This window comes from Poromitra crassiceps (assembly GCF_964638095.1).
Source record: "Poromitra crassiceps genome assembly, chromosome: 7".
In the NCBI taxonomy this organism is placed as follows: Eukaryota; Metazoa; Chordata; class Actinopteri; order Beryciformes; family Melamphaidae; genus Poromitra; species Poromitra crassiceps.
The window spans coordinates 20,032,301-20,059,769 of NC_139628.1; the positions used below are offsets into that span (position 1 = coordinate 20,032,301).

Sequence of the window (27,469 nt, forward strand, 5' to 3'; positions counted from 1 at the left end):
ATCATGGCTGGGGCAGTACATCAATGACTCAATCACTAATAATAATAATCAAGCACTAACCCGAAACAAGCAAGGTGTCTACAAAGCAGACTTGGGGATACACACAGTGAACCCATGTATATGTTCACAAATAGTACACATATACACAACAATATATATAATATGCAATAAACTGACGAGTATTCTACTCCATAACATCTATTTCTGCCCATATCTTCCACCCAATTAAGTGCCCCTTGCTCTTAGATGTTCTTCTGTTAATCACTGTCCAACTTACCATTTTCTTGATTCTCTGGTTTCTCAAGGTTGTGACGGCCCTCCCCCTCTGCCTGTCTGTGGCTGACACTCTCACTCATGAGAGGTGCTTGGCAGAGTGGGGCAAGGTCCTGTGCAAGAAATTTCTCCTCGTTCTTAAGGATATCACAGAAGATATCTTTGCCTCTATTCCCACTAGCATTCAGTGACTTATACAATTCCCTCATCTGATCATGGGTGGTAGATTTAGACATCACATTGTTGTAGCCTTCTTGCGTGACAACATTCTCCTTCAGGAGTTTATCCAAGATCGGTGCGACCATGGTCACTCTCTGGATCAGGTCAACCCGATGTTCATCCACAAAGTGTTCCTCTGAAGACAAAGGGAATGCAAAATGAGCTGGTTGGACTGAGGATCAGGCTAAAATCAGCTTATATCAGACTACTTTGCTTCTGAAGGATTACAACATGAAGGCTTTCATTTGAAAAATATATGTTTATGTCTGCTTATTTTCTATCTCCAAAATGTTACTGTCTGAAATCCATCAATTAATATTTCAAAATCACAAATAATCCAATTGTCAGATTTATCGCTGGTGAAATAGTAGGCTGTTTGTGCTTTTCCTGATAATTGCCTTTAATCATTCTGTTCTATGGCTGCTTGATCTAATTAGATTTTCTGATACCCTTGAGGACCTTCTTTACTGGCGTTATGGATAAAGTGACGATGCAACATGTACAAGGTGACTAAAGTGAGAATTCACCCACTGTCTATTAAAATCCCTAGAAATTACTAAACACAAATACAATACAGAACACATACTCTCACAAGGCTGCCTGTCTCTCTGCACATCTATTGTCTGGATGTAGGTCAACAAAAGTAGATACAATGACAGTCTGCACTTAGGATAAATTGTTGGCATGGTTAGATAAGTTCTATCTTTTTTCAAATGTCCCCTTTTTAATCTTCCCATGACTTAACTCTGCATTAGATCCTTCATGTTGAACTCTGCCTCTTTCAAATCCTTCAGCGCTTGCAAGCCCTTCTCTTTATCCGTCGCCATTGTTGCTCCCTGATAAAATCACAGGAAATATCCAACTCCAAGAACCAACTTTATCTTTTGTAAAGTGTCAGAAATGGGCTGAAAAATAAATAAAATATAAACAATTAATAAAAAAAAAAAGCAGAATCTTCAGCAAATGAAATCATGAACACTTTGAAAGGCTGATTGATTGATGATACTTCACGCTGTGTATAAGCAACCAGATCCACATTTATCCTATCAAATTGTCTTATCTCTATTCAACTCTACTTTCAACATTTGTTTTCCACTTGTGAAACCAGGCAAGATTGTATCCAGTAACACAGATACACAGGAGTGTAGTGCTGTGGGAGCGCAGGAGCTCCCACACCTTTTCTCCAAGGGTTTGTTTTTACAATTGTAAAATAGAGGTGGGGTTGTTCCTCATAACATAGGTACGCTCCTCCACCTCTCCAGATAGCATACACACCTGTCGATAAACCAGGGTTTACTCAGGGTCTCAGAAAATCGTCCATAATCCTGCTAAGGGAATGGAATCTATTGCAACTATGACGATGTATTATACCGAAAAGGCAGGATGGAGACCAGGTTACATACCAACTAGTTTTACAGAAAATTTTGTAAATGTTTTGCAGAAAAGGTCTTCCTGAAAAAGCAGCGCCCCTGGTAAACATAACGACTATGAGACCCCTAGAGCAGTGATTCCCAACCAGGGGTACGTGTACCCCTAGGGGTACTTGAGCAGCTTGCAGGGGGTACTTGGAATGATTGGGGAATACAATTTACTTCCAAAATGATAAATAAATATATATATTCCAAGTCATTTCATAAGCCCATTGTTAAAATGTGATCTGTGTGCCGCAACTAGTTTTGCTTTTAAGTGTCAACTGCTACACTGTTCTGCTACTGATAATGGCAAAAAACAACAACTAAAAAGCCCAAACACCGGCAGTTCAGTGAAACATATATTTTGTATAGATTTACTTGTATGTAATCATCAACACGCATGAGTGAGGGGTACTATTGTCATGGAAAAACAGCTCAAGGTACATAGGTACATAAGACAAAAAAGGTTGGGAACCACTGCCCTAGAGTATGGATTTCCTGTCGATTGAGGACGATAGTAGCAACACAATGGATATCCATAAGTAAGTAACTTTATTGCCACTGTACAAGTACAATGAAAATACGTTTGGAGCAGTCCTCCAGATGCCAGTGAGAAAAACTAAAACCTGTGTGTCCTGGTAGTTCACCTGGTAGCACGCATACTACGAAGGCTCGGCCCTAAGCGCGGGCGACCCGGGTTAGAATCCGACCTGCAGTCCTTTGCTGTATGTCATCCCCTCTCTCTCCCCCCACCTTTCCTGTCTACCTATTGTCCTATATACAAATAAATAAAGGCGAAATGCCCCAAAAATTATAAAAAACTGTACACTGACTAAGTTTGCGATCACAGTTCCCACACCCAATCAGAAAGTAAGGACAGTTGCTAACTGTACACTGACCACTAAGATTGCAATCCCAGTTCCCACACCCAATCAGAGAGTGAGGACTGTTGCTAAGTGTTTGTGGGATGACTTTTTTGTTTGTTATGGCATACCTGAGCAGTTGCACAGCGACCAAGGGCCTGATTTTGAATCCAGATTGATCAAGGAGCTATGTGAAGTCACAGGTATTCAGAAAATCAGAACAACTCCATACTACCCATGGGGTAACCCTGTCGAAAGATTTAACAGAATATTGTTAGGCACGTTAGGAACATTGGAGAACAAGCAAAAGTCACATTGGAATGAGTTTGTAAAACTCTTAGTACTGTACATGCATTATGAATACAATCACTGGCGATTTTACATTGGTGCAGTGGATGCACGTGCACCCCCTTGTGGCCAGATGGGAAAAAAATTATTTCTACATGTAAACGATATACAGTTTACATATACAGTATATATATATATATATATATATATATATAATGTGTCGTACTATCTATATTTCATTATATTCAACATTATTCAATGCAATTTCTCGATTCATTGTGTTTCTGAATAAAATTAATCTGTACTTGACCTCTCAACTCACTCATATTTTCTCATCATTGTAAAGCCACAGCATAGTGAAGAGGATATTATTGTGATGTGTGTAGTGCTTCATAGATCTAGTAGCCTCTTCATTTTGTTCTCAGAGTGCACCAGATTAATGCATTTGACTTTAAAATGTAAAAAATGTCTTTGTGCAGGGGGGCACTCCCCCCCTGGAAACCCCCCTAACACACTTTCAACCGTGATGGTGCACCCCCTGGTTGGAAAGCCTAGAATTGCCTATGCATACACGTAATGAGGTAACATGGTTCACTCCCTATGAGTTAATGTCCGGGCGTAAACCCCGACTACCTGTCGACCTAGCTTATGGATTGCCCTTGAAAGCAGATCAGCAAATCTCATTCTCAGTACGTAAAAGACCTCGTTTAGAAGACAGCTACCAATTGGCTTCTCGAAACGCCCAGAAAGTAACAGAGAGAAACAAGACTAGGTTTGATAGCAATGTGACTGCCTCAGGCCTTGAAATTGGAGACAAGGGCCCCTATTCTCCCACAGGCCTTCGGCGCTAAAACGGGCCTTAAACGCAAAAAGATGCCTTGCGCCTGCCTCGGGAAGATATCAACAGGGCTTTAGGCTGCCAAATGCGCTTTAGGCGGAATGGGCGTGGCGCACTCCCTGAATGGGCGAGAATGGGCGTTTCGGCCTTAAATATCGGCCTAATGATATCTTCCGACCCGGCGTTAATTTAGCGCTTTGCGCTTTTGAAAACCAGGCCTATTCAGTGCGCTGGTTGCGCGGAGCGCTCCTCTGGCTCTCCTCTGTCACCCTTCTCTGTGTCACTCTCTCTCTCTTGATCAGTCTGACAGGCACAATACGACTCTCTCTCTCTGACTCCCTCACTCAGACAAACACAACACACGTCCCATAGAAAAAATAAGTTGTAAATTCACTGCCTGGCTTGTGAAATCTCCCACCATGCAATGGGCTAATCCATTTAGCTACTAAATAGCAACCAAATGAGCCGAAATAGATATACTGTAAAGGTAGATCTAAATAATGTGTAATGGTAACACAACCTGCAATTGTAGAACATTTCAATATTGGACCAAATAAAACATTGAAATGAAAACACCACCCTATGTGAAACATATATGTCATCCTGGGCCTATATATCCCTCGTCGATTTAACGTGATTTAGATAAGTGACAGCGTAACGCGCTTCTACTGTCATGTGCTATACTGTGATGTCTGCTCCAATAACTTGGCAATACTTCACATTTAGTTTTACAATAAAAACACATTTCTGCAATGACTTTACATAATGTAGGCTATATTTATGTGCATCATCCTACCTGCAGCAGGGGAGAGAAAACGATATCTTTCTGGACAAACTTTCACCAATCTAATTATTCTCATCATATAGGGATAGGCTATATTTTTCTAGCTGATGCGTTTAGAACATTCTTTTCACTTTGATCTTGCTATAGTGTAGCATATTTACATGCTTGCAGTATTTAAACTGCAGTTAGATTGGTTTGAGAAGCATAATAATGTGGAATAATAGCCTATATATGGAGACAGACAGACGGGATGAAGGGAGGGGGGGGGAGCAGAGCGCTTGGCGTTGTCTGGTTTTACTGGATTTCTCTGTGGAATTGGAGCTTAAAAGGTAAGCGTGTGACTCTTTACTGCACTTCTCCAATGAGCAGACATTGCATAATTTTACGCTTAAAAGGCGTGGTTGTAATGGTTGAGGCCGCGTGTAGCGCCGACACCAAGATATCGAGTGCGCTGGTCCACACCCACTAATCTGGGCTGTGCCAGGCCATAAACGCAGTTTCTATGCCGATGCAAGATAGGGCCCAAGACGTGTACTCCTTCAGAGTCAAGAAAATGGCAGGAAAGATGTTCACTGACCCATCTCACCCTGGCCATGATCAGTTTGAACTCCTCCCCTCTGGCAGGTGCTACAGAGCACTGTATGCCAAAACCACCAGACACAAAGACAGTTTCTACCCACAGACCATCACTCTGATCAACACTTAAACCAGCCACTTGAACACTGAGCTGAAACACTAGAGAACACTGGAACCAGTTTACTTTTGACACTTTACCAGCTTAAACACTCAAACCAGGAACAGTAATATCCATGTGCAGCAACGTGTGACCACGTGGGCTCCGCAGACACACGTCACACCATGCCATATCAATAAAGTAGCATTCTGCATACACGCTTCAGCAAGACTATGGGCTCTATCGGCCTAAAAACTGCGCCCAGCGCCAGGTGCAGCGCAGATTAGTGGGCGTGGACTGGCGCACTCGATATTTTGGTGTCGGCACTACACGTGGCCTTAAGCATTATAACCACGCCTTTTAAGCGTGAAATTATGCACAACCTGCTCATTGGGGAAGTGCAGTAAACAAATCACAAGCTTCCCTTTTAAGCTCCAATTCCACGGAGCGATCCAGTCCGGCTTCAGAAAAGCCGAGGCCGAGCTCCCCCCCTCCGTCTTTCATCCCCGGCTGTCTGCATATATATTATTCCATATTATTATGCTTTTCAAGCCAATCTGACTGCAGTTTAAATACTGCAAGCATGTAAGTACGCTACACTATAGCAAGATCAAAGTGAAAAGAATGTTCTAAACGCATCGGCTAGAAAAATATAGCCTATCCCTATGTCATGATGAGAAGATTGGTGAAAGTTTGTCCAGAATGATATCGTTTTGCTACCTTTTCTTCTCCCCTGCTGCACAGGTAGGATGATGCACATTATAGCCTACATTATGTAAAGTCATTGCATAAATGTGTTTTTATTGTAAAAGTAAATGTGAAGTAGGGCCAAGTCTTGGAGCGGACATCACAGTAGGACATCACAGTAGAACCGTGTTACGGCTGTCACTCATCTAAATCACGTTAAATCTGCGAGGGATATATATACCACCTGGATTACATATGTTTCACATAGGGTTGTGTTTTGATTTCTATGTTTTATTTTGTCCAATATTGAAATGTTCTAGAATTGCATGTTGTGTGAACATAAACATTATTTATATCTACCACTTAGCCTATTTAGGCTGATTTGGCTGCTATTTCTTGTCGAAATGTATTAATGCATGCTGGGAGATTTCACATGTGGCTCAACAGCCTCTGAATGTTGGGGCTCAAAACTACAATATAACAACTTTTTCCCATCTGTCTTTATGCCTGTCTGACGCGCGAGAGAGAGGGAGTGAGAGAGAGAGAGGGGGAGAGAGTGTGAGATCGGCAGAGGAGAGCTGTGTGTAAATACGCACAGTAATATCCGCGGCGCACTGAAGGGGGAGAGAGTGTGAGATCGGCAGAGGAGAGCTGTGTGTAAATACGCACAGTAATATTCGCGGCACACTGAATAAGGCCTGGTTTTGAAAAGTGCTAAGCGCTAAATTAACGCCAGGGGGGAAGATATCGTTAGGCCGGTATTTAAGGCCGAAACGCCCATTCTGGCCTATTCTGGCACTGCGCCACACCTCTTCGGCGTAAAGCACATTTCGGGGCCTAAAACCATGGTGCTATCTTTCCGAGGCAGGCGCAAGGCACGTTTTTTTGCGTTTAACGCCAGTTTCAGCGCCTAAGGCCAGTGGGAAGATAGGGGGCAATTATGTCTCAGCTCCTATTGGCTAGTGTGTGTTCCTACTGTGTGCTCATTAGTCATTATCATGCAGTTCAACCGAGCGGGGCTTGCACCCCCGGCCAGTCAGAGCCCTGAAGCCCCGCCCTGCTGTGATGTGACAGTGCCTACAACAAACAGCCCTGCTGCACCCAGACACACAGCGACAGAGCAGCTCCTCCGTTTACTCGCTCATTTAGTTTATTAATATTGAACATCGCATTTCCAAATTGCACCAAATCCGACACTGCAAATTGCAGTAACGCTAGAATACAGAAAGTTAACTCTTTATTTTATGGGGGCATTAAAAGCCCCCGTGATCCCAAATCCAAGGGCAATTTATTTTTATTTTTTGCTGGCATTTTTGCTGGCATTCCTGTTCATTTCCGACCCATGATACACAGACACACAACTTCAACTTTATTATTAGGGGCGTCTCTCAGGATTTTATGTCTGATGAAGAGGATGGCAGTGTAGACGGCGTCGATGGATGGATTGTGCGGTGTCCATCTTTTTGCAGCCAGGAGCTCAGTGAGTTGTGTGCTCTGATTCAGGATAGACTGGACGCCATTCCCAGCTTTCCACATGACACCCTGCCCACCGCGTCTCATTTTCGAATAGACTTCAACCCAATTTTTTTTAACCAGATGCAAAAAGACATTTAAAGTAGACCTGGTCAATAAAAAAGAAACATGCTAGGTCGGAACCTAGCATATGTCCAGCACGATAAAGCGTTCATGAGCATCGGCACTGGACATTGGACTGGACAAAGCATGATTGCTCTGCCCAAAAAGCTGTGTGTGGAGTGACATTGTTTTCGAGTGTAATGTCATGACATGTCATTTATTGAATTTTGGGAAGGACCCCTGTGTTTTTGTGTTTTTTTTTCATATTTTCTGTTTGCAGTGCAGTTTATATTAAAGCTTAAAGGATGGCTTTACTGGTTTTCAACCAGATTTGTATCCTTACAATGTCAGTAGTATGAGTAGATGGGCAGCCTTTACCTCCCTTCAGTAAACCCTCTTGGCTGTACTGCCTTTTCATTCCCATTCACACTGCACCGCTCTGACGCATTTTACGTCACGACCGCGTCACGACCACGCATTACACATGCGGAAGGGCTGTTGATTAGGACTACAACTCTTTTGTGTGTGTGCTGCCTCTAGGGGGCCTCCACGCTCCTCCACAGCTCCGAAATCAAAACACTCCGTCAGCCATCTTTTCTGCCCGCATCGGTCTGCTAGCAGCTAGCTAACTTAGCTCTTAGCTGCTAAAGCAAAGCTACTACTGAACCATGGCTGAAGGAAATATTCCTGATACAATTGAAGAGTTTGATATGGATAAAGACAATTTCCAAAGTGTGCTAATAAACTCTGACATTCAGGGCTACTTAACGCCATATGAGCCAGACTACAGTGCAGAGGAATTGCCCCGTATGGAAGGAGAGGCAGTTGAACAGGCCGCCGGAGACGAACCAGAGCCCGGCCCCGAGGCTCGCCGTGCCGGGGACAAATTCTGCATCGCCGCAAATGTGTTCCGATAGATCGCTCTGCACCAGCGAGAGGCCAATTTCTTCTTGAAGAAGTCGCTGAATATGCCAAGGAACGAGAGGGATGTGTAAGGTTGCATCAAAGTTTTGGACCATGAATCGTTGTAGCCTAGGTAAACCCAGCCCCCACGTGACCTGCTCTCTCAGTTCCCAGTCACTAGCGTCTAGACCCCGAGCCATTCAAATCGATTTCTGGGGCGATTGAAAGACCCACACCCGCAGCCAATGAGTGACGGCGTGACTGCCAACATCAGTCCTGCCGTGATCGGCCAATCAGAGAGTGCGTCTTTGTCAATGACGTGTAACAGCTGCAGCGGCTTAGCACTACCTAGCCGTTAGCATTTGGCCTCTCTAAAGCATAGCTCCCGAGCTAGCTACTAGCTATATGGCTAGCTATATGGCTATGCAACTACGTTGAGGAAATTCAAGTGAAAAAACAGCTGTTAATGTTAATGTGGGAATCATGGTGGAACCGAATAAAAATGTTTTTGTTTGATACTCTATTCTGTTGTATTGTCATGTCAGAATGAAAACAGCTATAGTAATAGTACTTCAAAACAGTGGTTCTCAAAATGTTTCCACATAAGGATCCTTAAACTGAATAATGTGATGCTAGGTCTGTTGATCAAAATAACACCTATATCGAAATCGGATTTTAGCGGACCATACAAGCCGGGGCTTCAGAGCTGATCACCTGGACACATTTTACGGCGAAATTATCTGATAAACTTGTCTGTGCAGCTCTGTGGTGATCAGCTAATGTCTTCATAGCATTGTGATTATGATTTAATGCATTATGGAAGATAAACGCTGGTTTAACATAATTAAAATAATTCCCTACCAAACATGTAAAGTGACGCTTCTGGGCAGTAGACCATTTGGGCATAACATTATGTGATGTGACATGAGATCACCACATTTCAATAAATATAATGTTTTTGCACATTTGAATGCTGCTGGTCGTTTGTTTAATGCTGTATATATTGGATATTTAAAGCTGATACACAACACAATTGTGTTGAGGTAATTCCGCAAAGCTCAGTTAAAAATATAACATGTAACACTTGACACAATCAAATGTAACTTTTTCACAGCAATACTGTAGGCTACAGTCTAGTGGTACGGTGGGCTAATTGTTTGAATTATATCGAAATATATTTGCATGGTGTAGCATGTAATGCAGTCTGTTAAGATACTGTAGCTAGATACTCTGACACAGAAAGGCAGACAAGCTAGCAGCAGGGATCTTGTCACACTGATTCCAGATAAACTTGTCTGTCTAGCCAGCTATACAATATTACTGTAGCCTACATAATACCACAAGCTAAATGCAGCATATGCCAATGTAAGGCTGGGTAGCATTAGCTAACGTCATCCAGGCTATACAGTAATAGGCTATTATAAAGTTATGAAACTGATTCAAACGTTACAATAATAAGACACAATAGGAGCCAGTTACCCTACTGTAGCTAGAGAGAGTAATTTCAGACCACCAGATAGACCAGGAGATGACAGTAGAAGCGCGTTATGCTGTCACTTACCTAAATCACGTTAAATCGACGAGGGCTATATATAGACCCAGGATTACATATATGTTTCACATAGGGTGGTGTTTTCATTTCGATGTTTTATTTGGTCCAATATTGAAATGTTCTACAATTGCAGGTTGTGTTACCATTACACAAAATTGAGATCTACCTTCATATCTATTTCGGCTCATTTGGTTGCTATTTAGTAGCGAAATGGAGTAGCACAATGCATGCTGGGAGGAAATGAACAACAACAAACCATAACTGAAACACTAACATTTTAAAAAGTCTATTAAGTCTTTTTGACTCTGAAGAATACAGATTATCTGTCGAAACGTCACTCAGCCCCTATTAATAAACGTGCAGACAGAAAAGAGTGCTTCATGTGTCTTTACTCCAGGTAGTCTGTGTGAAGTGCCCAGGTCAAACTTTTTTCTATGTAGGTTACACTATAACAGTTCATTGATTGTTCTTTAAGAGTGTCCCACATCTGTTTTGTTATTTTGGAATAAAAAAAGATTCTATACCACATGTCCTGAAATGTAATATGTCATGCATAATTACTTAGATTTTCTGACATCACATTAGGAGGGGTTATGCATTGTTCATTTATGCTGTGATGGTAAATAAAAGTCACAGATATAAATGTCCCCATTTATTACAGGTAAAGCCAAACATGAAACTATACTAACAAGTACTGTACATAAAATGTAATTGTTGCACAATTGCAGTTTTATCAAATTTAATGATATGTCCAGGTGATCCATAGTCAGGGTCCCTACACCAGTGGCGTGTCTAGGGAGTGGCCTGGGGTGGCATGGGCCACCCCTAGAATCTGATTGGCCACCCCAGGTGCCACCCCATATGATTGGCTCTCTGCACAGTCAGTAAACCAAGCTTCCGTGTATAGGCGTAATCCAGTCTTAAACCTGAGATCCAGTAATGAGCCATAGTAGTGTCTAGCCTGCCGAAAGCCCCAGAGAAGAAGATCTTGATTTGAGGATTTGGCGCAGCTGAGCAGCAAACAACTTAACGCTAAACCAACGTCGTGTGTGTGTGTGTGTGTGACGAAGTGAAGCGTCCTCTATCTGATTCCTGGCGGCTACATCGACCTAGCCTGGGTAAACCCATCCCCCACGTGACCTGCTCTCAGACCTGTTCTCAGTCACTATGGTCTGGTGCCCCGCCTGTGCTAATCGATTTCCTGCGGTTGTTGGGCCCCCCCCGATAGACCACTCCACTAGCCAACCGTCATCCAATCAGCTTGGTGCACAGAGCACATGCGCAGTGCAACAGATGGCGTCATCACTCTGCGACCTTTGTTGTTAGCGCTCGAGCTAACTCCACCTAGCTAACTCACTAGGCTACTGCTAGCAACCACAACCGGAGCGCGATGGCTACTAGCAATGTGAACGATTTTTGCAGGTTGTGTAAGAGAAACCTTCGTTCTAAAGGCAAGTTGGGCAGCTGCAAACCACTCGAGAAGGGGGTATTTCTACGCCTGGAGAGGGTTGGTGTGAAACTACACCAACAGGATAGCAAATCATGTCGGATTTGCCAGAGTCTGACTGAGCTGAGGTATGTACTTGTAACATAATGTATTAGTGCAGCACGATTAATCTACACTTCCCCCGTGCACTCCCGCAAATAAGTAATGTTATGCGCAGCCAGTTTATCAGATAATGTCGCCGTTAAATGTGTCCAGGTGATGAGAAGCCCCAGCTGTACAAGCTGTCCTTTGTATGGTCGCTGCCGTCCGCTCAGACCCGATTTCGATATAGCGTTTGGTGATCTTTTGATCAACAGACCTCATAACTCTCACTTGAAAATGAGATCTTGATCTCAATGTGATTTTACCTGATTAAATAAAGGTTATATAACGGGGATCTATACTGTTACGTGTGTTTACCAACATCATTAAAATATCATAAATGTAACGCTGTTCCTGGTACTTTAGTTTTAATCTAAGGCTACGTTGCTTGCTAGCTAGCCTGCCTGCCTTGGCAAAACAACACACACACACTACATCTCTCTCTGTCTAGTCACTATAGCCTGGATGACGTTAGCTAATGCTACCCAGCCTTACATTGGCATAGCTGCATTTAGCTTGTGGTATTATTATGTAGGCTACAGTAATATTGTATAGCTGGCTAGACAGACGAGTTTATCTGGAATCAGTGTGACAAGATCCCTGCTGCTAGCTTGTCTGCCTTTCTGTGTCAGAGTATCTAGCTACAGCGTCAGAGTATCTAGCTCGATAACGCTAGGTGTTATTTTGATCAACAGACCTCAACCTCAACAGCTGTCTCTCCTTCTCTCTCTGGATAGACTCCTGTCATGATCTGTTTATTTTATCACAACTTGCAATGTAAGTACTGACGTCCTCTCTGTTTATTCTTTCAGGTATTAATTCGATACCCTTCCAAACAGACCAGGGTGCCATGCCCCACATCAGCCGCAGGTATTGTGGAGAAGGGCAACTTGTCAGCTGCTGCCAACCTGATGAGGAAACAGGCGTGCTTGTTATGCTGGACACTGAATGCCAGTCTGCAGACTTCATCCTCCGGCGCTGTTCGCCTCAGGACTTGAAGGCCTAACGTTGTACCATGGACTGTATACATTCTGTGCTAATAATGCTAGCATGCTAACATCCTTTTCACACACACACACTGAATATACCGAAATGCTAGATTTGATCATGGACTTAACGCTAATGTTAATCAAAAACGGCCGCAGTCATAACGGTAAGGTGTGTTTGACCTAATTGAAATATTAACGTTAATGCCCTCACATTTCAGCGTGGTTACAGATAAACCTATTTAACGCTAGCTAGCTACAGTAGATTTTTGGAGGCGTTAATGTGAATGTCATGACCTAGTGAGCGTAGTATTATACTGTATATTATACATAATCCAGATGTAACCTAGCTATAGCTAGACGTTAAGAGGTTAGCGTGAATGCGACTGAGACCTGACATTACTGAAGTGAATACAAGTGACCTATATTTTTCAATCCTGTCTTTGAATAAAAGTTGTACATTGTGTTATACTTGAAAACCATGTCTTTGCTCCCTTATGTGTTCACAATTACAGCAAATCTGTATGGTTTATCTGTTGGCATTAAACCGTGGTATTTCCTTGGGTGATATTCCATATTTGTCATTAAACCTAGCTGTTCACATCTGCATTTTGTACAAATTGGGCTAAATTTGCAATGATGATCGACCACGTGAGATATCACAAGTAGCCTACTTTTATTAAAAAACAAAACAAAAATGTTCACTTCCTCCCAGCATGCATTGCTACTCCATTTCGCTACTAAATAGCAAACAAATGAGCCGAAATAGATATGAAGGTAGATCTCAATTTTGTGTAATGGTAAGACAACCTGCAATTGTAGGACATTTCAATATTGGACCAAATAAAACATCGAAATGAAAACACCACCCTATGTGAAACATATATGTAATCCTGGGTCTATATATATCTCTCGTCGATTTAACGTGATTTAGGTAAGTGACAGCGTAACGCGCTTGACATGACAGAGAAACTTAACCGACCAGCACTCTGCTTCAATCAATGAATGCTTTATATTTATTGAAATTAAATATGGTGATATCTGGTGCTCTGAAATAAATTACTCTCTCTAGCTACAGTATTGTGTCTTATTATTGTAACGTTTGAATCAGCGTTTCATAACTATAATAGCCTTCTGTAGCCTGGATGACGTTAGCTAATGCTACCCAGCCTTCCATTGGCATATGCTGCTTTAGCTTGTGGTATTATAATACAGTAATATTGTATAGCTGGCTAGACAGACGGGTTTATCTGGAATCAGTGTGACAAGATCCCTGCTGCTAGCTTGTCTGCCTTTCTGTGTCACAGAGTATCTAGCTACAGTATCTTAACAGACTGCATTACATGCTACACCATGCAAATATATTTCGATATAATTCAAACAATTAGCCCACCATACCACTGGACTGTAGGCTACAGTATTGCTGTGATGTGTTACATGTTATATTTTTATAACTGGCTCACTCTGAATGTAGTTAACACTTGCTTTGGAGAATTGTCTGATATGACTGCAGAACAAGTTATGAATGTATAACTTTAACTACACTTTTTTTGCTAAATAAACAAGCACAGGTCTAGCATCACATTATTCAGTTTAAGGATCCTTATGTGGAAACATTTTGAGAACCACTGTTTTGAAGTACTATTAATATAGCTGTTTTCATTCTCACATGACAATACAACAGAATAGAGTATCAAACAAAAACATTTTTATTCAGTTCCATTCAAAAAAGTACAATTTGAGTATGAACAGTACAACATGCAGTACAACATGCAGTACAGTATGGAAACAATATGAAGTTCTGTTGGCTGCCATTAACCTCACAAATCAACCATTGCAGCCGGACTGGTCATTTGGTTCAGCATCAACATGGGCTGAGAGATTGAGTAGGCTAAATAAACAATACACATGAGAATTACAGTTAACGTTACAGCATTTAATAACGTTAATTTTCGTGTACCCGATGCCAGGATATTTTGTCACTTTGTTTTCATCAAGTTCTCTGGACTTATATACACAAGCTCACAGCGTCCTAACAGGTTAACGTTATAATCTCAGGAGAGATTGAGTAGGCTAAATAAACCATACACATGAGAATTACCGTTAACGTTACAGCATTTAATAACGTTAATTTTCGTGTAGCCGATGCCAGCATATTTCGCCACTTTTTCTTCATCAAGGCCTCTGGACTTGCATACACAAGCTTGCAGCGTCCATGTCCTTGTCTTTATCATTCACCCCACCGATCTGCAACGCCTTGATTCCCAGATTAGAAGCCTCGCGTATCTGGTCCTCCATTAGCGCATTTAACGGCGACACAACAATACGTAGCTGTAGCTGTTCATAGCCATAGCTAGTAGCTAGCTCGGGAGCTATGCTTTGGAAAGACCAAAAGCTAATGGCTAGCCGCTGCAGCTGTTATACGTCATTGACAAAGACGCACTCTCTGATTGGCCGATCACGGCAGGACTGATGTTGGCAGTCACGCCGTCACTCATTGGCTTCGGGTCTGCGCGGGTCTTTCAATCGCCCCAGAAATCGATTTGAATGGCCCGTTCGCTAGACGCTAGTGACTGGGAACTGAGAGAGCAGCTAGGTCACGTGGGGGCTGGGTTTACCTAGGCTAACATGGACCAGGTGTGTTCTATATGCTATTTATTTATTGTGGCATGCGTGAGTAGACTCTTTGATACATATGACATAGTCCAGTGGTTTAAAGAAAGACAACATACTGTACAGCCAACAAACACGGAGATTTTCACTTTGAAATTAAGCACCCTCGCTAAAAAATATATCATGACATGTTACGGTAGACTTGAAACTTCACCCTGTCTTTAAAACTAAGCCTGCTACTAACAGGGTAAACGGAAAATAAACCTGTGTGCTAGGCTACGTGATAATGTGGTGCAGCAGGTGTGTTTTCATCTCAGCTTGCTAGTTGCTAACATGAGCAAACCTGTCGTCAGTCATTGTTTGGTTGTCAATGCTAATGCTAGGAATGTAAATCTGTCTTGTGTAACTTTGTAGGCCTGATGTGAGCATGTCAAATGTATCCATGCATGCACAAGGAAATCTATTGTGCAAGACATATAAAGTGACATACAGTATGTCTTCATGTGACTATTACAGTATGAAAATAAATTTAGAACATTGAGGATTTCTTCTCCATCAAAACAAAGAAATTAAAAACTGCACATGGACAGAGCAGCCAGCAGCACTGCTACCAGTCATATCAGTTACAGTCAGAGCTGCAGGAGAGAGCAGCAACAAGCTCTCCTCCTTGTCAGTCAGATGAGTCAAGCCAGCAGCTTGACAGCAGGAGCCCCCAGCTGTATGTGTGGTTATGTATATACTCTAAAATCCTAATAGTTCCAGATTTATCTTTAGTAACCTAAACAGTTATCTTGATATTGCCTTGATGTCAATGGAATTGTGGTTAATTGCCAGACATTGCAACTAAAGTTGAAACTTGTCAATTATGTGTGTAGAACTGGGAAGCTTTATATTACATTTGTATGGTGCAGGGCTGGACTGGGACCAAAAAAGCTACCTGCCATGTGTCAGACAGGCCCACAATTTCGAATCGGCCCAATTTTTCGAGCTCGCGCTCGCATAGATACTCAAAACCAACAAATATAGAGTAGATTACTTTGGACATAATATAGCCACACAAACATTTCTCATATCTGATGTATCTTTCCCCATAGTCTGTTACAACTTTACCCCGCTCGCCGGGCGCTTCTGGCTCATACTGAGCGCATTAGCGCCTGGCGAATGTAACGCATTTCCCATTTTACACTGTGCCATTTTCACGTCTAGGTCTAAATGCTGGCTCCTACCTGAGTCTTCACGTGAAGTTAAGACGCTATCCGATGTAAAACATCCTCTTCTTTTAATGACACCTAGTTGTTGCATCCAAATTGTTGCATAAAATCCACTTTTCTGTCGCTCAAAAACCGAAAACTAACAGTTGCTATGGGCTGGCCCAATTGTACGTGGACCAACGTTGATTGGTTAGAGGGCCACTCCAGAGACCAGAATCATTCATTATTGACGCCTGAATGGACTGCGGTCACGCCATCCGCACTTTGAGGAAGCGTAGTCGCGCTATCTGCACGTAAAATCCATTGAGCGTCTACTTCGCTCTGCATGGTAAAAAGAGTGGGTGAGCCCCTCATGGTGCCTTCAGGTACGCCTCGTACACCCATAAACAGATACTAATGGCCACAGAGCTTGTTGTAAACAGCACAGATAATGTTGATTGGGCCGCTACCGGCCCAATCAAATACATAATACATACTTTTTCACCAACCTGACCGGCCCAAAACGCAGCGGCCCGCCGGCCAAGTAAGAATACATTACAGTCCAGCCGTGGTATGGTGCTACTAGGGCTGGCACGGATCAGAAAACCCACGGATCGGATTTTTCGGATCAGCAAAAAAATATATATATCAGATTTTTTCTCTTAAAATTAGATTTTCGATTAGATTTTTTTAATACTATTATAATTCTCTAACCATTTGTTGCCCTGCACAGCTCAAAAAATATTTTTTTCTCATAAGTGACACAATGTATGCTTTTACTCTGAAGGCAGAACCCAACTTCCTGTTTTAGGTGGCACTGTTATGCCTAACTTCGTGGCTGTTGCTTGCACCAGTCACATGACACGGGTACAGACCTACAGACCAGACCAGGTCAGTCTGGAAATATAACGTTGATGCTACGTTAAGCTACTCAGTGGCCCCACATGTTGTTTTGTTGTTATGTGTCCTAAGGCAACATTTCACCGTCCGGTGATAATGTGTTTGTGTGTGTGTGTTGTGGCTCTGTTATATTGTGCAGCCCGCAACACGCTGATCGCATTCCTGTGCTTTTTCAGAGGTGTTGAAATAAGTTTGTTGTCTTTAGTAGCCACTAGCCACAGCCTTCAGAGAGACTTTACAGCGGCGACAAGGGATGAGGAAGCTCACTTGTGCATGCCATGATGATGCCTGTCTGTGTCTGGCTGCGCTGGGCGTTCTCATACACTAACGTTAAACGTTAAATGAAACGAAGGGGGGGGGGGGGGGGGGGGGGGGAGTCCGCGGACCATTGACGTTCCGAACCGCGTTCCGAACCGTGGGGGCTGATCCGTACGGGTCACGGATTATCCGTGATCCGTGCCAGCCCTAGGTGCTACTCTGTGTGATTGATGGGTCTATTTCTCTTAAATTATTCAAGATTCAAGATTTTTATTGTCACTCCATGGTACAAGTATCACGTGTGAAATTCTTGTGCTGTGGACTCCGTTTACAACATAGTGCAAATAGTACAAATATAACACAAATATAACAGGGCATATGGGTGCAAAAACAACAAGAGACACACAAGCAATAAGGCAGTATAGTGATAAGACAAGTCAGAGACAGTGGCATATTCACTGCACATAGGTGCACATGTCGGGTGCATACTTTAGACGTGCTTAAACATTTTAAATTCTGCGTATTTGACATACAGGTGCAAATAACATATTCCTTATTAAACATACAATTAAACCCGGCATTTTAAATTCGGCGTATTTGACATACAGGTGCAAATAGCATATTCCTTATAAAACATACAATTAAACGTTAGACATACGTAATGGTAGCAGCTACAGTACGGTACAGTGCGGCTACTACACTATTTGTGTATGTTAAGGAGTCTCGTGGCCTGCGGGAAGAAACTGTTCCTCAAGCGATTTGTGCGTGCTTTCGGAACCCTGTATCTTCTCCCTGAGGGTAGCAGGGAGAACAGGCTGTTGTGGGGATGGTTTGTGTCTTTGATGATCTTCAGGGACCTCCTGAGGCACCGCTGTTTATACAGTTCATGCAGATCTGGCAACTCACATTCTGTTACGTGCTGTGCCGCGCGTCTCACTCTCCGTAGCGCCCTGCGGTCCATGGTGGTACAGTTCCCGTACCAGGTGGTGAAGCCGCCAGTCAGCAGGCTTTCAATGGTGCCTCTGTAGAAGTCCCTGAGGATTTCTTTCCTTAGCCCAAATTTCTTCAGGCGCTTGAGTCCGTGTATTCGCTGTTGGGCCTTTTTGACGACAGTGGCGGTGTGGCCGGCCCAAGTCAGGTCCTGGTGGATATTGACTCCCAGGTACTTGAAGCTGTCCACCCTTTCCACCACTGTGCCGTTGATGGTGATTGGGGGGTGTGCGCCCCCCCCCCCCCTCCTGTAGTCTACAATGATCTCCTTGGTCTTGGAGACGTTCAGAGAGAGGTGGTTGTCCTGGCACCATTGTTCCAGGGCCCCCACCTCCTCTCTAATTATGCTTTAAACACAGGAATGTAAGACACTGTACTAATTAAAGTAGATATGTAGTCTAGTTGGGATGAACATGGTAAATTAACGCTATTCTGACGTGTGCCGTGTGCGTGCACAGTGCGAGCGAGTGCATGTGTTTTTTTGGCTAAAAGTCCAAAAAACGTCAAATTTTCTTCGCCACCGCCCTTGCCGCCGGCGCCGTAGCCACCCCTTCGTAAGTCTGTGCCCCACTTGTGCCACCCTGGTAAAAACAGTCTGGACACGCCACTGCCCTACACATCTCCAATTGAAAAAATTCCAGAGCTTGATTTGTTTTGAAGGTTTTGTCTGGTACTATTCAATATGATTTATGCAGATAAGACAGCGTGTCCCTGATAACTAGATTATATCACTGTATAGATGACTGTTCTTCACAGCCACAAATATCTCTCCAGATCTGTGGCCATCTGCAGCAGGGATCGAGGTTTGGGTCCGTGTAGACAGTTGTCCTGTTCCTCCACCACCGTCACAGGAGTCATTGGCAGAGGCGATGTTCTCTCTTCTTGGAAGCTCTAATAATATAAAATGTAGTAGTTACTGTATGTTACACGTGGCTAACGTTAGCTAGCTTCTGACATGTTTTTCTAGAATTCATTAGATCGTTAAATGCTCCCGTAATCTAGCTAACGTTACCTCGCTAACCCACTACAGCCGATGAGGAAAAGTCAGTCATTTATCAAATGTCTTTCTTACCAAACACAATTACGCTAGTTTCTGAGATAATATATAGTGTGGCATATACCTGTGAATAACATATTCTTACCTGGAAATCACATCGATCCGTAGGCCAGCTCTGAGTCTGTTTACATTTCGGGCGGAGGGGCTGCATGGGCACACTGGTTGTAGCCATTTGCGTGCTAGCAGTACTGAAACGAAAAGTGTTAGCTCATGTGCTAACAACAAAGGTTGCAGAGTGATGACGCTATCTGTTGCACTGCGCATGTGCTCTGTGCGCTAAGCTGGTTGGATGACGGTTGGCTGATGGAGTGGTCTATCGGGGGGGGGCGCAACAACCGCTAGAAATCGATTACCATAGGTGGGCGGCCAGACCCTTGTGACTGTAAGCAGGGTGAGCCTGAGAGCAGGTCACTGGGGGTTGGGTTTACCCAGGCTAGGATCGTTGGGTTTTAGAAACTTTTTTGAGGAGACGGAAAATAAACTAGAAGAGACAGCCAAGGCCAGCAGCATCGAGTAAGTACTGTAATAGCGTAATAGTGTAATACATTAGCCTACTATACTGTTTTGGTCTTAGAAGAGTGGCATCTGGGAATAAATTAACTAATTATGTGATTATGTTTTTCATAGCGATACAACGATACGTGTAACAATACGTTACTATACTGTTTTGGTGTCTGTGTAAAGTTAGTCCTGATAGCTAGCAGTAGATTATGATGATAACCAATCGTTTTTTGCATAATACTATTTAGCAGAACATTTGTATGTAACGTCAAACGTTACACTGAAAATAGGCTTGCCGTTCTAATACTGTTTTTTCTTTGTTTGTTTTTGTTTTTTGCTGACAGTGTCGCCTGATGGCCTATCGACATTTCCTCCAGTGAGTTCTACAGGGCGAGAGAGGGAGGCATCGTCATATTGTTTTGCCAGCGTGTTGTGCAGGCGATCCAGGTACCCTTCACCTGATAAACAATACCGTGGCTTCCAGCAAACAATCCATGACATAGAAGAACATTTTCGAACTCTTCGAATTTGCTAGACATACATTTTTCATTTTCTGTAGGCTACATCTTATTATATTTTACATAGTGTTTACATATTGTCAGAACTTGTATTAAAAAATCTAATGTTGCTTTGGTTATTTGCCACTTTAAAGGGATAGTTCGGTTTGTTTGAAGTGGGGTCCTATCAGCTAGTTCGATACACTAACTTAATTAGGTACAGTGGTCTTGAAGCGGGGCGCAGCGTCGAACGAGATCCGGCACCCAGAGCAGCAGCCTCACCAGCTTTTTCTCTGTAAGTCCTGGGGGTCAACAACTAAAACGTAATTTAGCACCTAAAACAACGCCCACCTAAACAAATCGATATCTGTGTACATGCACGCTCTATTTTGACAATTTTCAGCGCTTTACTTTTCCGCAAAACAGCAGTTTCATTCGGCACTGCTTTTTCTCCCAACCGTACAACTACCGTATTCCTCCGCTAAAAGCCTGCACAGAGCCGCAGCACTGGATTACTCCGCAGTTATTTGGGGGTATTTTATTTCTCTCGGTTTGTTAGTGAAGACACAACAAATAGAATACACGAACGAAAATATGAGTGATTTTGATAGCGAGGATGATATGCCATTCACCTTGGTGACAAGAGGATACAATTATGAACCAGAGAGAATACAGAAGAGGAACTTTTGCAGAGAGTGAACAGGCAGAGAGATGCGCCTCCTGTCTAAATGCCTGGGTGCCCTGGCCAGTGGCGTGTCCAGACTGTTTTTACCAGGGTGGCACAAGTGGGGCACAGACTTACGAAGGGGTGGCCACGGCGCCGGCGGCAAGGGCGGTGGCGAAGAAAATTTGACGTTTTTTGGACTTTTAGCCAAAAAAACACATGCACTCGCTCGCACTGTGCACGCACACGGCACACGTCAGAATAGCGTTAATTTACCATGTTCATCCCAACTAGACTACATATCTACTTTAATTAGTACAGTGTCTTACATTCCTGTGTTTAAAGCATAATTAGAGAGGAGGTGGGGGCCCTGGAACAATGGTGCCAGGACAACCACCTCTCTCTGAACGTCTCCAAGACCAAGGAGATCATTGTAGACTACAGGAGGGGGGGGGGCGCACACCCCCCAATCACCATCAACGGCACAGTGGTGGAAAGGGTGGACAGCTTCAAGTACCTGGGAGTCAATATCCACCAGGACCTGACTTGGGCCGGCCACACCGCCACTGTCGTCAAAAAGGCCCAACAGCGAATACACGGACTCAAGCGCCTGAAGAAATTTGGGCTAAGGAAAGAAATCCTCAGGGACTTCTACAGAGGCACCATTGAAAGCCTGCTGACTGGCGGCTTCACCACCTGGTACGGGAACTGTACCACCATGGACCGCAGGGCGCTACGGAGAGTGAGACGCGCGGCACAGCACGTAACAGAATGTGAGTTGCCAGATCTGCATGAACTGTATAAACAGCGGTGCCTCAGGAGGTCCCTGAAGATCATCAAAGACACAAACCATCCCCACAACAGCCTGTTCTCCCTGCTACCCTCAGGGAGAAGATACAGGGTTCCGAAAGCACGCACAAATCGCTTGAGGAACAGTTTCTTCCCGCAGGCCACGAGACTCCTTAACATACACAAATAGTGTAGTAGCCGCACTGTACCGTACTGTAGCTGCTACCATTACGTATGTCTAACGTTTAATTGTATGTTTTATAAGGAATATGCTATTTGCACCTGTATGTCAAATACGCCGAATTTAAAATGCCGGGTTTAATTGTATGTTTAATAAGGAATATGTTATTTGCACCTGTATGTCAAATACGCAGAATTTAAAATGTTTAAGCACGTCTAAAGTATGCACCCGACATGTGCACCTATGTGCAGTGAATATGACACTGTCTCTGACTTGTCTTATCACTATACTGCCTTATTGCTTGTGTGTCTCTTGTTGTTTTTGCACCCATATGCCCTGTTATATTTGTGTTATATTTGTACTATTTGCACTATGTTGTAAACGGAGTCCACAGCACAAGAATTTCACACGTGATACTTGTACCATGGAGTGACAATAAAAATCTTGAATCTTGAATAATTTAAGAGAAATAGACCCATCAATCACACAGAGTAGCACCATACCACGGCTGGACTGTAATGTATTCTTACCGGTGCGATGGCCGGCGGGCTGCTGCGTTTTGGGCCGGTCAGGTTGGTGAAAAAGTATGTATTATGTATTTGATTGGGCCGGTAGCGGCCCAATCAACATTATCTGTGCTGTTTACAACAAGCTCTGTGGCCATTAGTATCTGTTTATGGGTGTACGAGGCGTACCTGAAGGCACCATGAGGGGCTCACCCACTCTTTTTACCATGCAGAGCGAAGTAGATGCTCAATGGATTTTACGTGCAGATAGCGCGACTACGCTTCCTCAAAGTGCGGATGGCATGACCGCAGTCCATTCAGGCGTCAATAATGAATGATTCTGGTCTCTGGAGTGGCCCTCTAACCAATCAACGTTGGTTCACGTACAATTGGGCCAGCCCATAGCAACTGTTAGTTTTCGGTTTTTGAGCGACAGAAAAGTGGATTTTATGCAACAATTTGGATGCAACAACTAGGTGTCATTAAAAGAAGAGGATGTTTTACATCGGATAGCGTCTTAACTTCACGTGAAGACTCAGGTAGGAGCCAGCATTTAGACCTAGACGTGAAAATGGCACAGTGTAAAATGGGAAATGCGTTACATTCGCCGGGCGCTAATGCGCTCAGTATGAGCCAGAAGCGCCCGGCGAGCGGGGTAAAGTTGTAACAGACTATGGGGAAAGATACATCAGATATGGGAAATGTTTGTGTGGCTATATTATGTCCAAAGTAATCTACTCTATATTTTTTGGTTTTGAGTATCTATGCGAGCGCGAGCGACGCGAGCGCGAGCTCGAAAAATTGGGCCGATTCGAAATTGTGGGCCTGTCTGACACATGGCAGGTAGCTTTTTTGGTCCCAGTCCAGCCCTGCACCATACAAATGTAATATAAAGCTTCCCAGTTCTACACACATAATTGACAAGTTTCAACTTTAGTTGCAATGTCTGGCAATTAACCACAATTCCATTGACATCAAGGCAATATCAAGATAACTGTTTAGGTTACTAAAGATAAATCTGGAACTATTAGGATTTTAGAGTATATACATAACCACACATACAGCTGGGGGCTCCTGCTGTCAAGCTGCTGGCTTGACTCATCTGACTGACAAGGAGGAGAGCTTGTTGCTGCTCTCTCCTGCAGCTCTGACTGTAACTGATATGACTGGTAGCAGTGCTGCTGGCTGCTCTGTCCATGTGCAGTTTTTAATTTCTTTGTTTTGATGGAGAAGAAATCCTCAATGTTCTAAATTTATTTTCATACTGTAATAGTCACATGAAGACATACTGTATGTCACTTTATATGTCTTGCACAATAGATTTCCTTGTGCATGCATGGATACATTTGACATGCTCACATCAGGCCTACAAAGTTACACAAGACAGATTTACATTCCTAGCATTAGCATTGACAACCAAACAATGACTGACGACAGGTTTGCTCATGTTAGCAACTAGCAAGCTGAGATGAAAACACACCTGCTGCACCACATTATCACGTAGCCTAGCACACAGGTTTATTGTCCGTTTACCCTGTTAGTAGCAGGCTTAGTTTTAAAGACAGGGTGAAGTTTCAAGTCTACCGTAACATGTCATGATATTTTTTTTAGCGAGGGTGCTTAATTTCAAAGTGAAAATCTCCGTGTTTGTTGGCAGGTAATGTACAGTATGTTGTCTTTCTTTAAACCACTGGCACAGTAGCTATGTCATATGTATCAAAGAGTCTACTCACGCATGCCACAATAAATAAATAGCATATAGAACACACCTGGTCCATGTAGCCGCCAGGAATCAGATAGAGGATGCTTCACTTCGTCACACACACACACACACACGACGTTGGTTTAGCGTTAAGTTGTTTGCTGCTCAGCTGCGCCAAATCCTCAAATCAAGATCTTCTTCTCTGGGGCTTTCGGCAGGCTAGACACTACTATGGCTCATTACTGCCTCTCAGGTTTAAGACTGGATTGCGCCTATACACGGAAGCTTGGTTTACTGACTGTGCAGAGAGCCAATCATATGGGGTGGCACCTGGGGTGGCCAATCAGATTCTAGGGGTGGCCCATGCCACCCCAGGCCACTCCCTAGACACGCCACTGCTCCCACCCCCCACACCTAACCCTAATCCAGACCCTAAACCTAACCTCTCCCACCGCCTACGACTAAACCTAACCTCTCCCACCACTCTAAAAACTCTCACCCCTGTATAAACTCCTATTCAAAAAAAAGTTTCCATTTCACAACAATTTTAGAGCCAAAATTGTGAAATAGAAACATTTTTGGACCAATGTTACTATTTCACATTTGTCTAAGAGACAGTGTTGCCTTTTTCAAGAGATGCCTCCTAACAGTACAGATATTTAAAGAGAGAAGTTTGTTCACACGTTGCCAGACAACAAACAATCAGTAAACAAAGACAAATGTTGTCAGCATTACCTGGGAAGATGTTCTCCTGGTGAATTCAAAGCATCAAGTCACAGAGACGTTCTGCCTTCATCTGTAGAGAAAGAGAGACAGACTGCTTAGTACTCTCCTTTGTCAGTCCTGGGTATCTGTGTTCATTTGATGTGAGGGTGCAACCTCATAACTTCAGGGTAAACAAGTCTAGTAGTCTAGTCTGACACCAAAGCAGTCTAACCTGAGGCCAGAAACCAAGAGACACCACAGATCAGATGATGTAGTTGTACTGTCTGTGCACTAGATGGAGACATTAACCACATCATCTACAGTCACCTAAACAGCAGACCAGCACATAGTTGTGTAATGCATTGAGGACGTCACAAACAGCTGTAATATCAAAACTCTTACTGAGGTGGAGCAGCTGACAGGAATTCCATTCATTCCATTTTATCACAAGAGATTTTACTATCTTGTGATTACATTGTTTTACTTTGTACTTTGTTTTGTCATTTGTTGTATTTTAATGTATTGCCTCATCATGTTGTTGGTTGTAACTTGCTTCCTCAGGTTTTAGGCCTAGTCGAGAACAGGAAGTAAAACCTGCTTAAATAAGTAAATAATACATTAAATAGCTTACACTATATTATATTAAAATGTAATATACAGTATAATACAATATAATATTGTTGATAAAGCATGGTTGAACTTGTGTGATAAACCTTACCTATTCATTTTGTCAATCGTCAAAAGCATCTCATAAACAGGCCTATCTGGCAGCTCGTGCATGAGAGAAACCAACGTTTTTTTTCCCTCAAACCTGCAGGCAGAAAGCAACACAACTGATTATGAACCATTTCTACATTATTTGAACAGGAAAACCACACTAAAACACAAACATGTTGTAAAAGAGCATTGAGTTGTTTTGAATGTAAACTTCAGACAAACCTTTAACAGCCGAGAGTTCCTCTTTTTAGTCTAAATAAGAAAATGGTAGCTGCAAACACAGTCACATCAAAGAGTCAGGAGAGTAAAATATACTGTAAACTGTCAGTTAACTGCTGTTATATCTATATATCTATATATCTATCTATATCTATATTTATATCAATATCTTTAGGTGGAGAAAATAATCTGCGCAACGACTAACCAGGAAACGAGGAAATGAACCCAGAGGGCGGAGAGAGAGAGAGAGAGAGAGAGAGAGAGAGAGAGAGAGAGAGAGAGAGAGAGAGAGAGAGAGAGAGAGAGACCGGGGGGGGGGGGGGGAGACTGGTTTGAATCAGGAAACATCTGCCCACACCTTTTTTAGAACTTTATTGCAGCTATTACCCCTAACACTACATGACAAGAGCATTTTGAAGAAAAAATATGAAATTGAAAATGTCAGGCAGAGTAGAAATCTAAAGTTGTATCTGTCTTTTTGCATCAGTGATTGTTTTGCCACAGACGGCTCATGTCCCCCCCCCCCATATGGGTTTACAATGTGATCTCAAAGTAAGCAGCTCTGGTGCATCTGACTCTCACCACCTCAACACTTGATGGTGCTGTGCAGTCGGCAGACCGGCAAAGCCAGACAAAAAACAAAAAAACAAATCACCAAAATGATTATTCAGCATTCTTCACATAACCTTTACAAGTTAATGTATTAAAGAGTAACTTATCCCCCTTTCTGAGCCTAACTCCATCATTTCATTTTAAATTTGGAAATATTCTAAGATTTAAGGTCTGACTGAGGAGGGGGGGGGGGTGGAGGTTCTGTGTGACAATCAAACAACCTGTTGAATGGATATCCACATCCCTGATATTACAGAAAAAAGAGATCCTTTCAATCTGTCAAATACAGCCATGTTGTGCGGCAGCACCTTCCTCACGTCCATAGTCCGCAGGTGATCCCTGTGTGGCCCGCACAGCAAAAAGCATTATGGACATTGTATGATTATAGTTATACAGTGCTATAGCATGTGTTTGTCCCATTTTTAGTTATGCAGCTGGAGTATGGGGTTGCAAGGATGCCAAAAAAGTAAATTCCATCCAGAATAGAGCCATAAGATGCTTCCTTGGGCTACATGCATTTGCCCCTACACTTGCTATACAGGGTGATATGGGTTGGGAACCGGTGGAGGTTAGACTAAAGGGAGAAATGATACGGCTATGGAACCGCCTCATATATATGCCAGAGAGTAGGTTAACAAAGAAGGTCTTCACCTTGGACAACGCTCACAGTCACCCCTGGATAAAGGACATTTTTTCTACTCTTAGAGAGGCAGACCTGGCATATATT

The 27,469-nt window shown here is 43.0% G+C and overlaps 1 long non-coding RNA gene across 1 annotated transcript; it reads right to left on the reverse strand.

Annotated features, from left to right (window-relative positions):
- LOC310779127 lies at nucleotides 1-26,007 on the reverse strand. Its single transcript, XR_014552809.1, has 5 exons — nucleotides 25,913-26,007; nucleotides 25,225-25,285; nucleotides 2,899-3,015; nucleotides 1,238-1,397; nucleotides 1-628 (listed from the first exon to the last, which is right to left on the reverse strand). It is a non-coding gene; the product is annotated as an uncharacterized lncRNA (long non-coding RNA).
- Nucleotides 26,008-27,469: the final 1,462 nt, after the last annotated feature.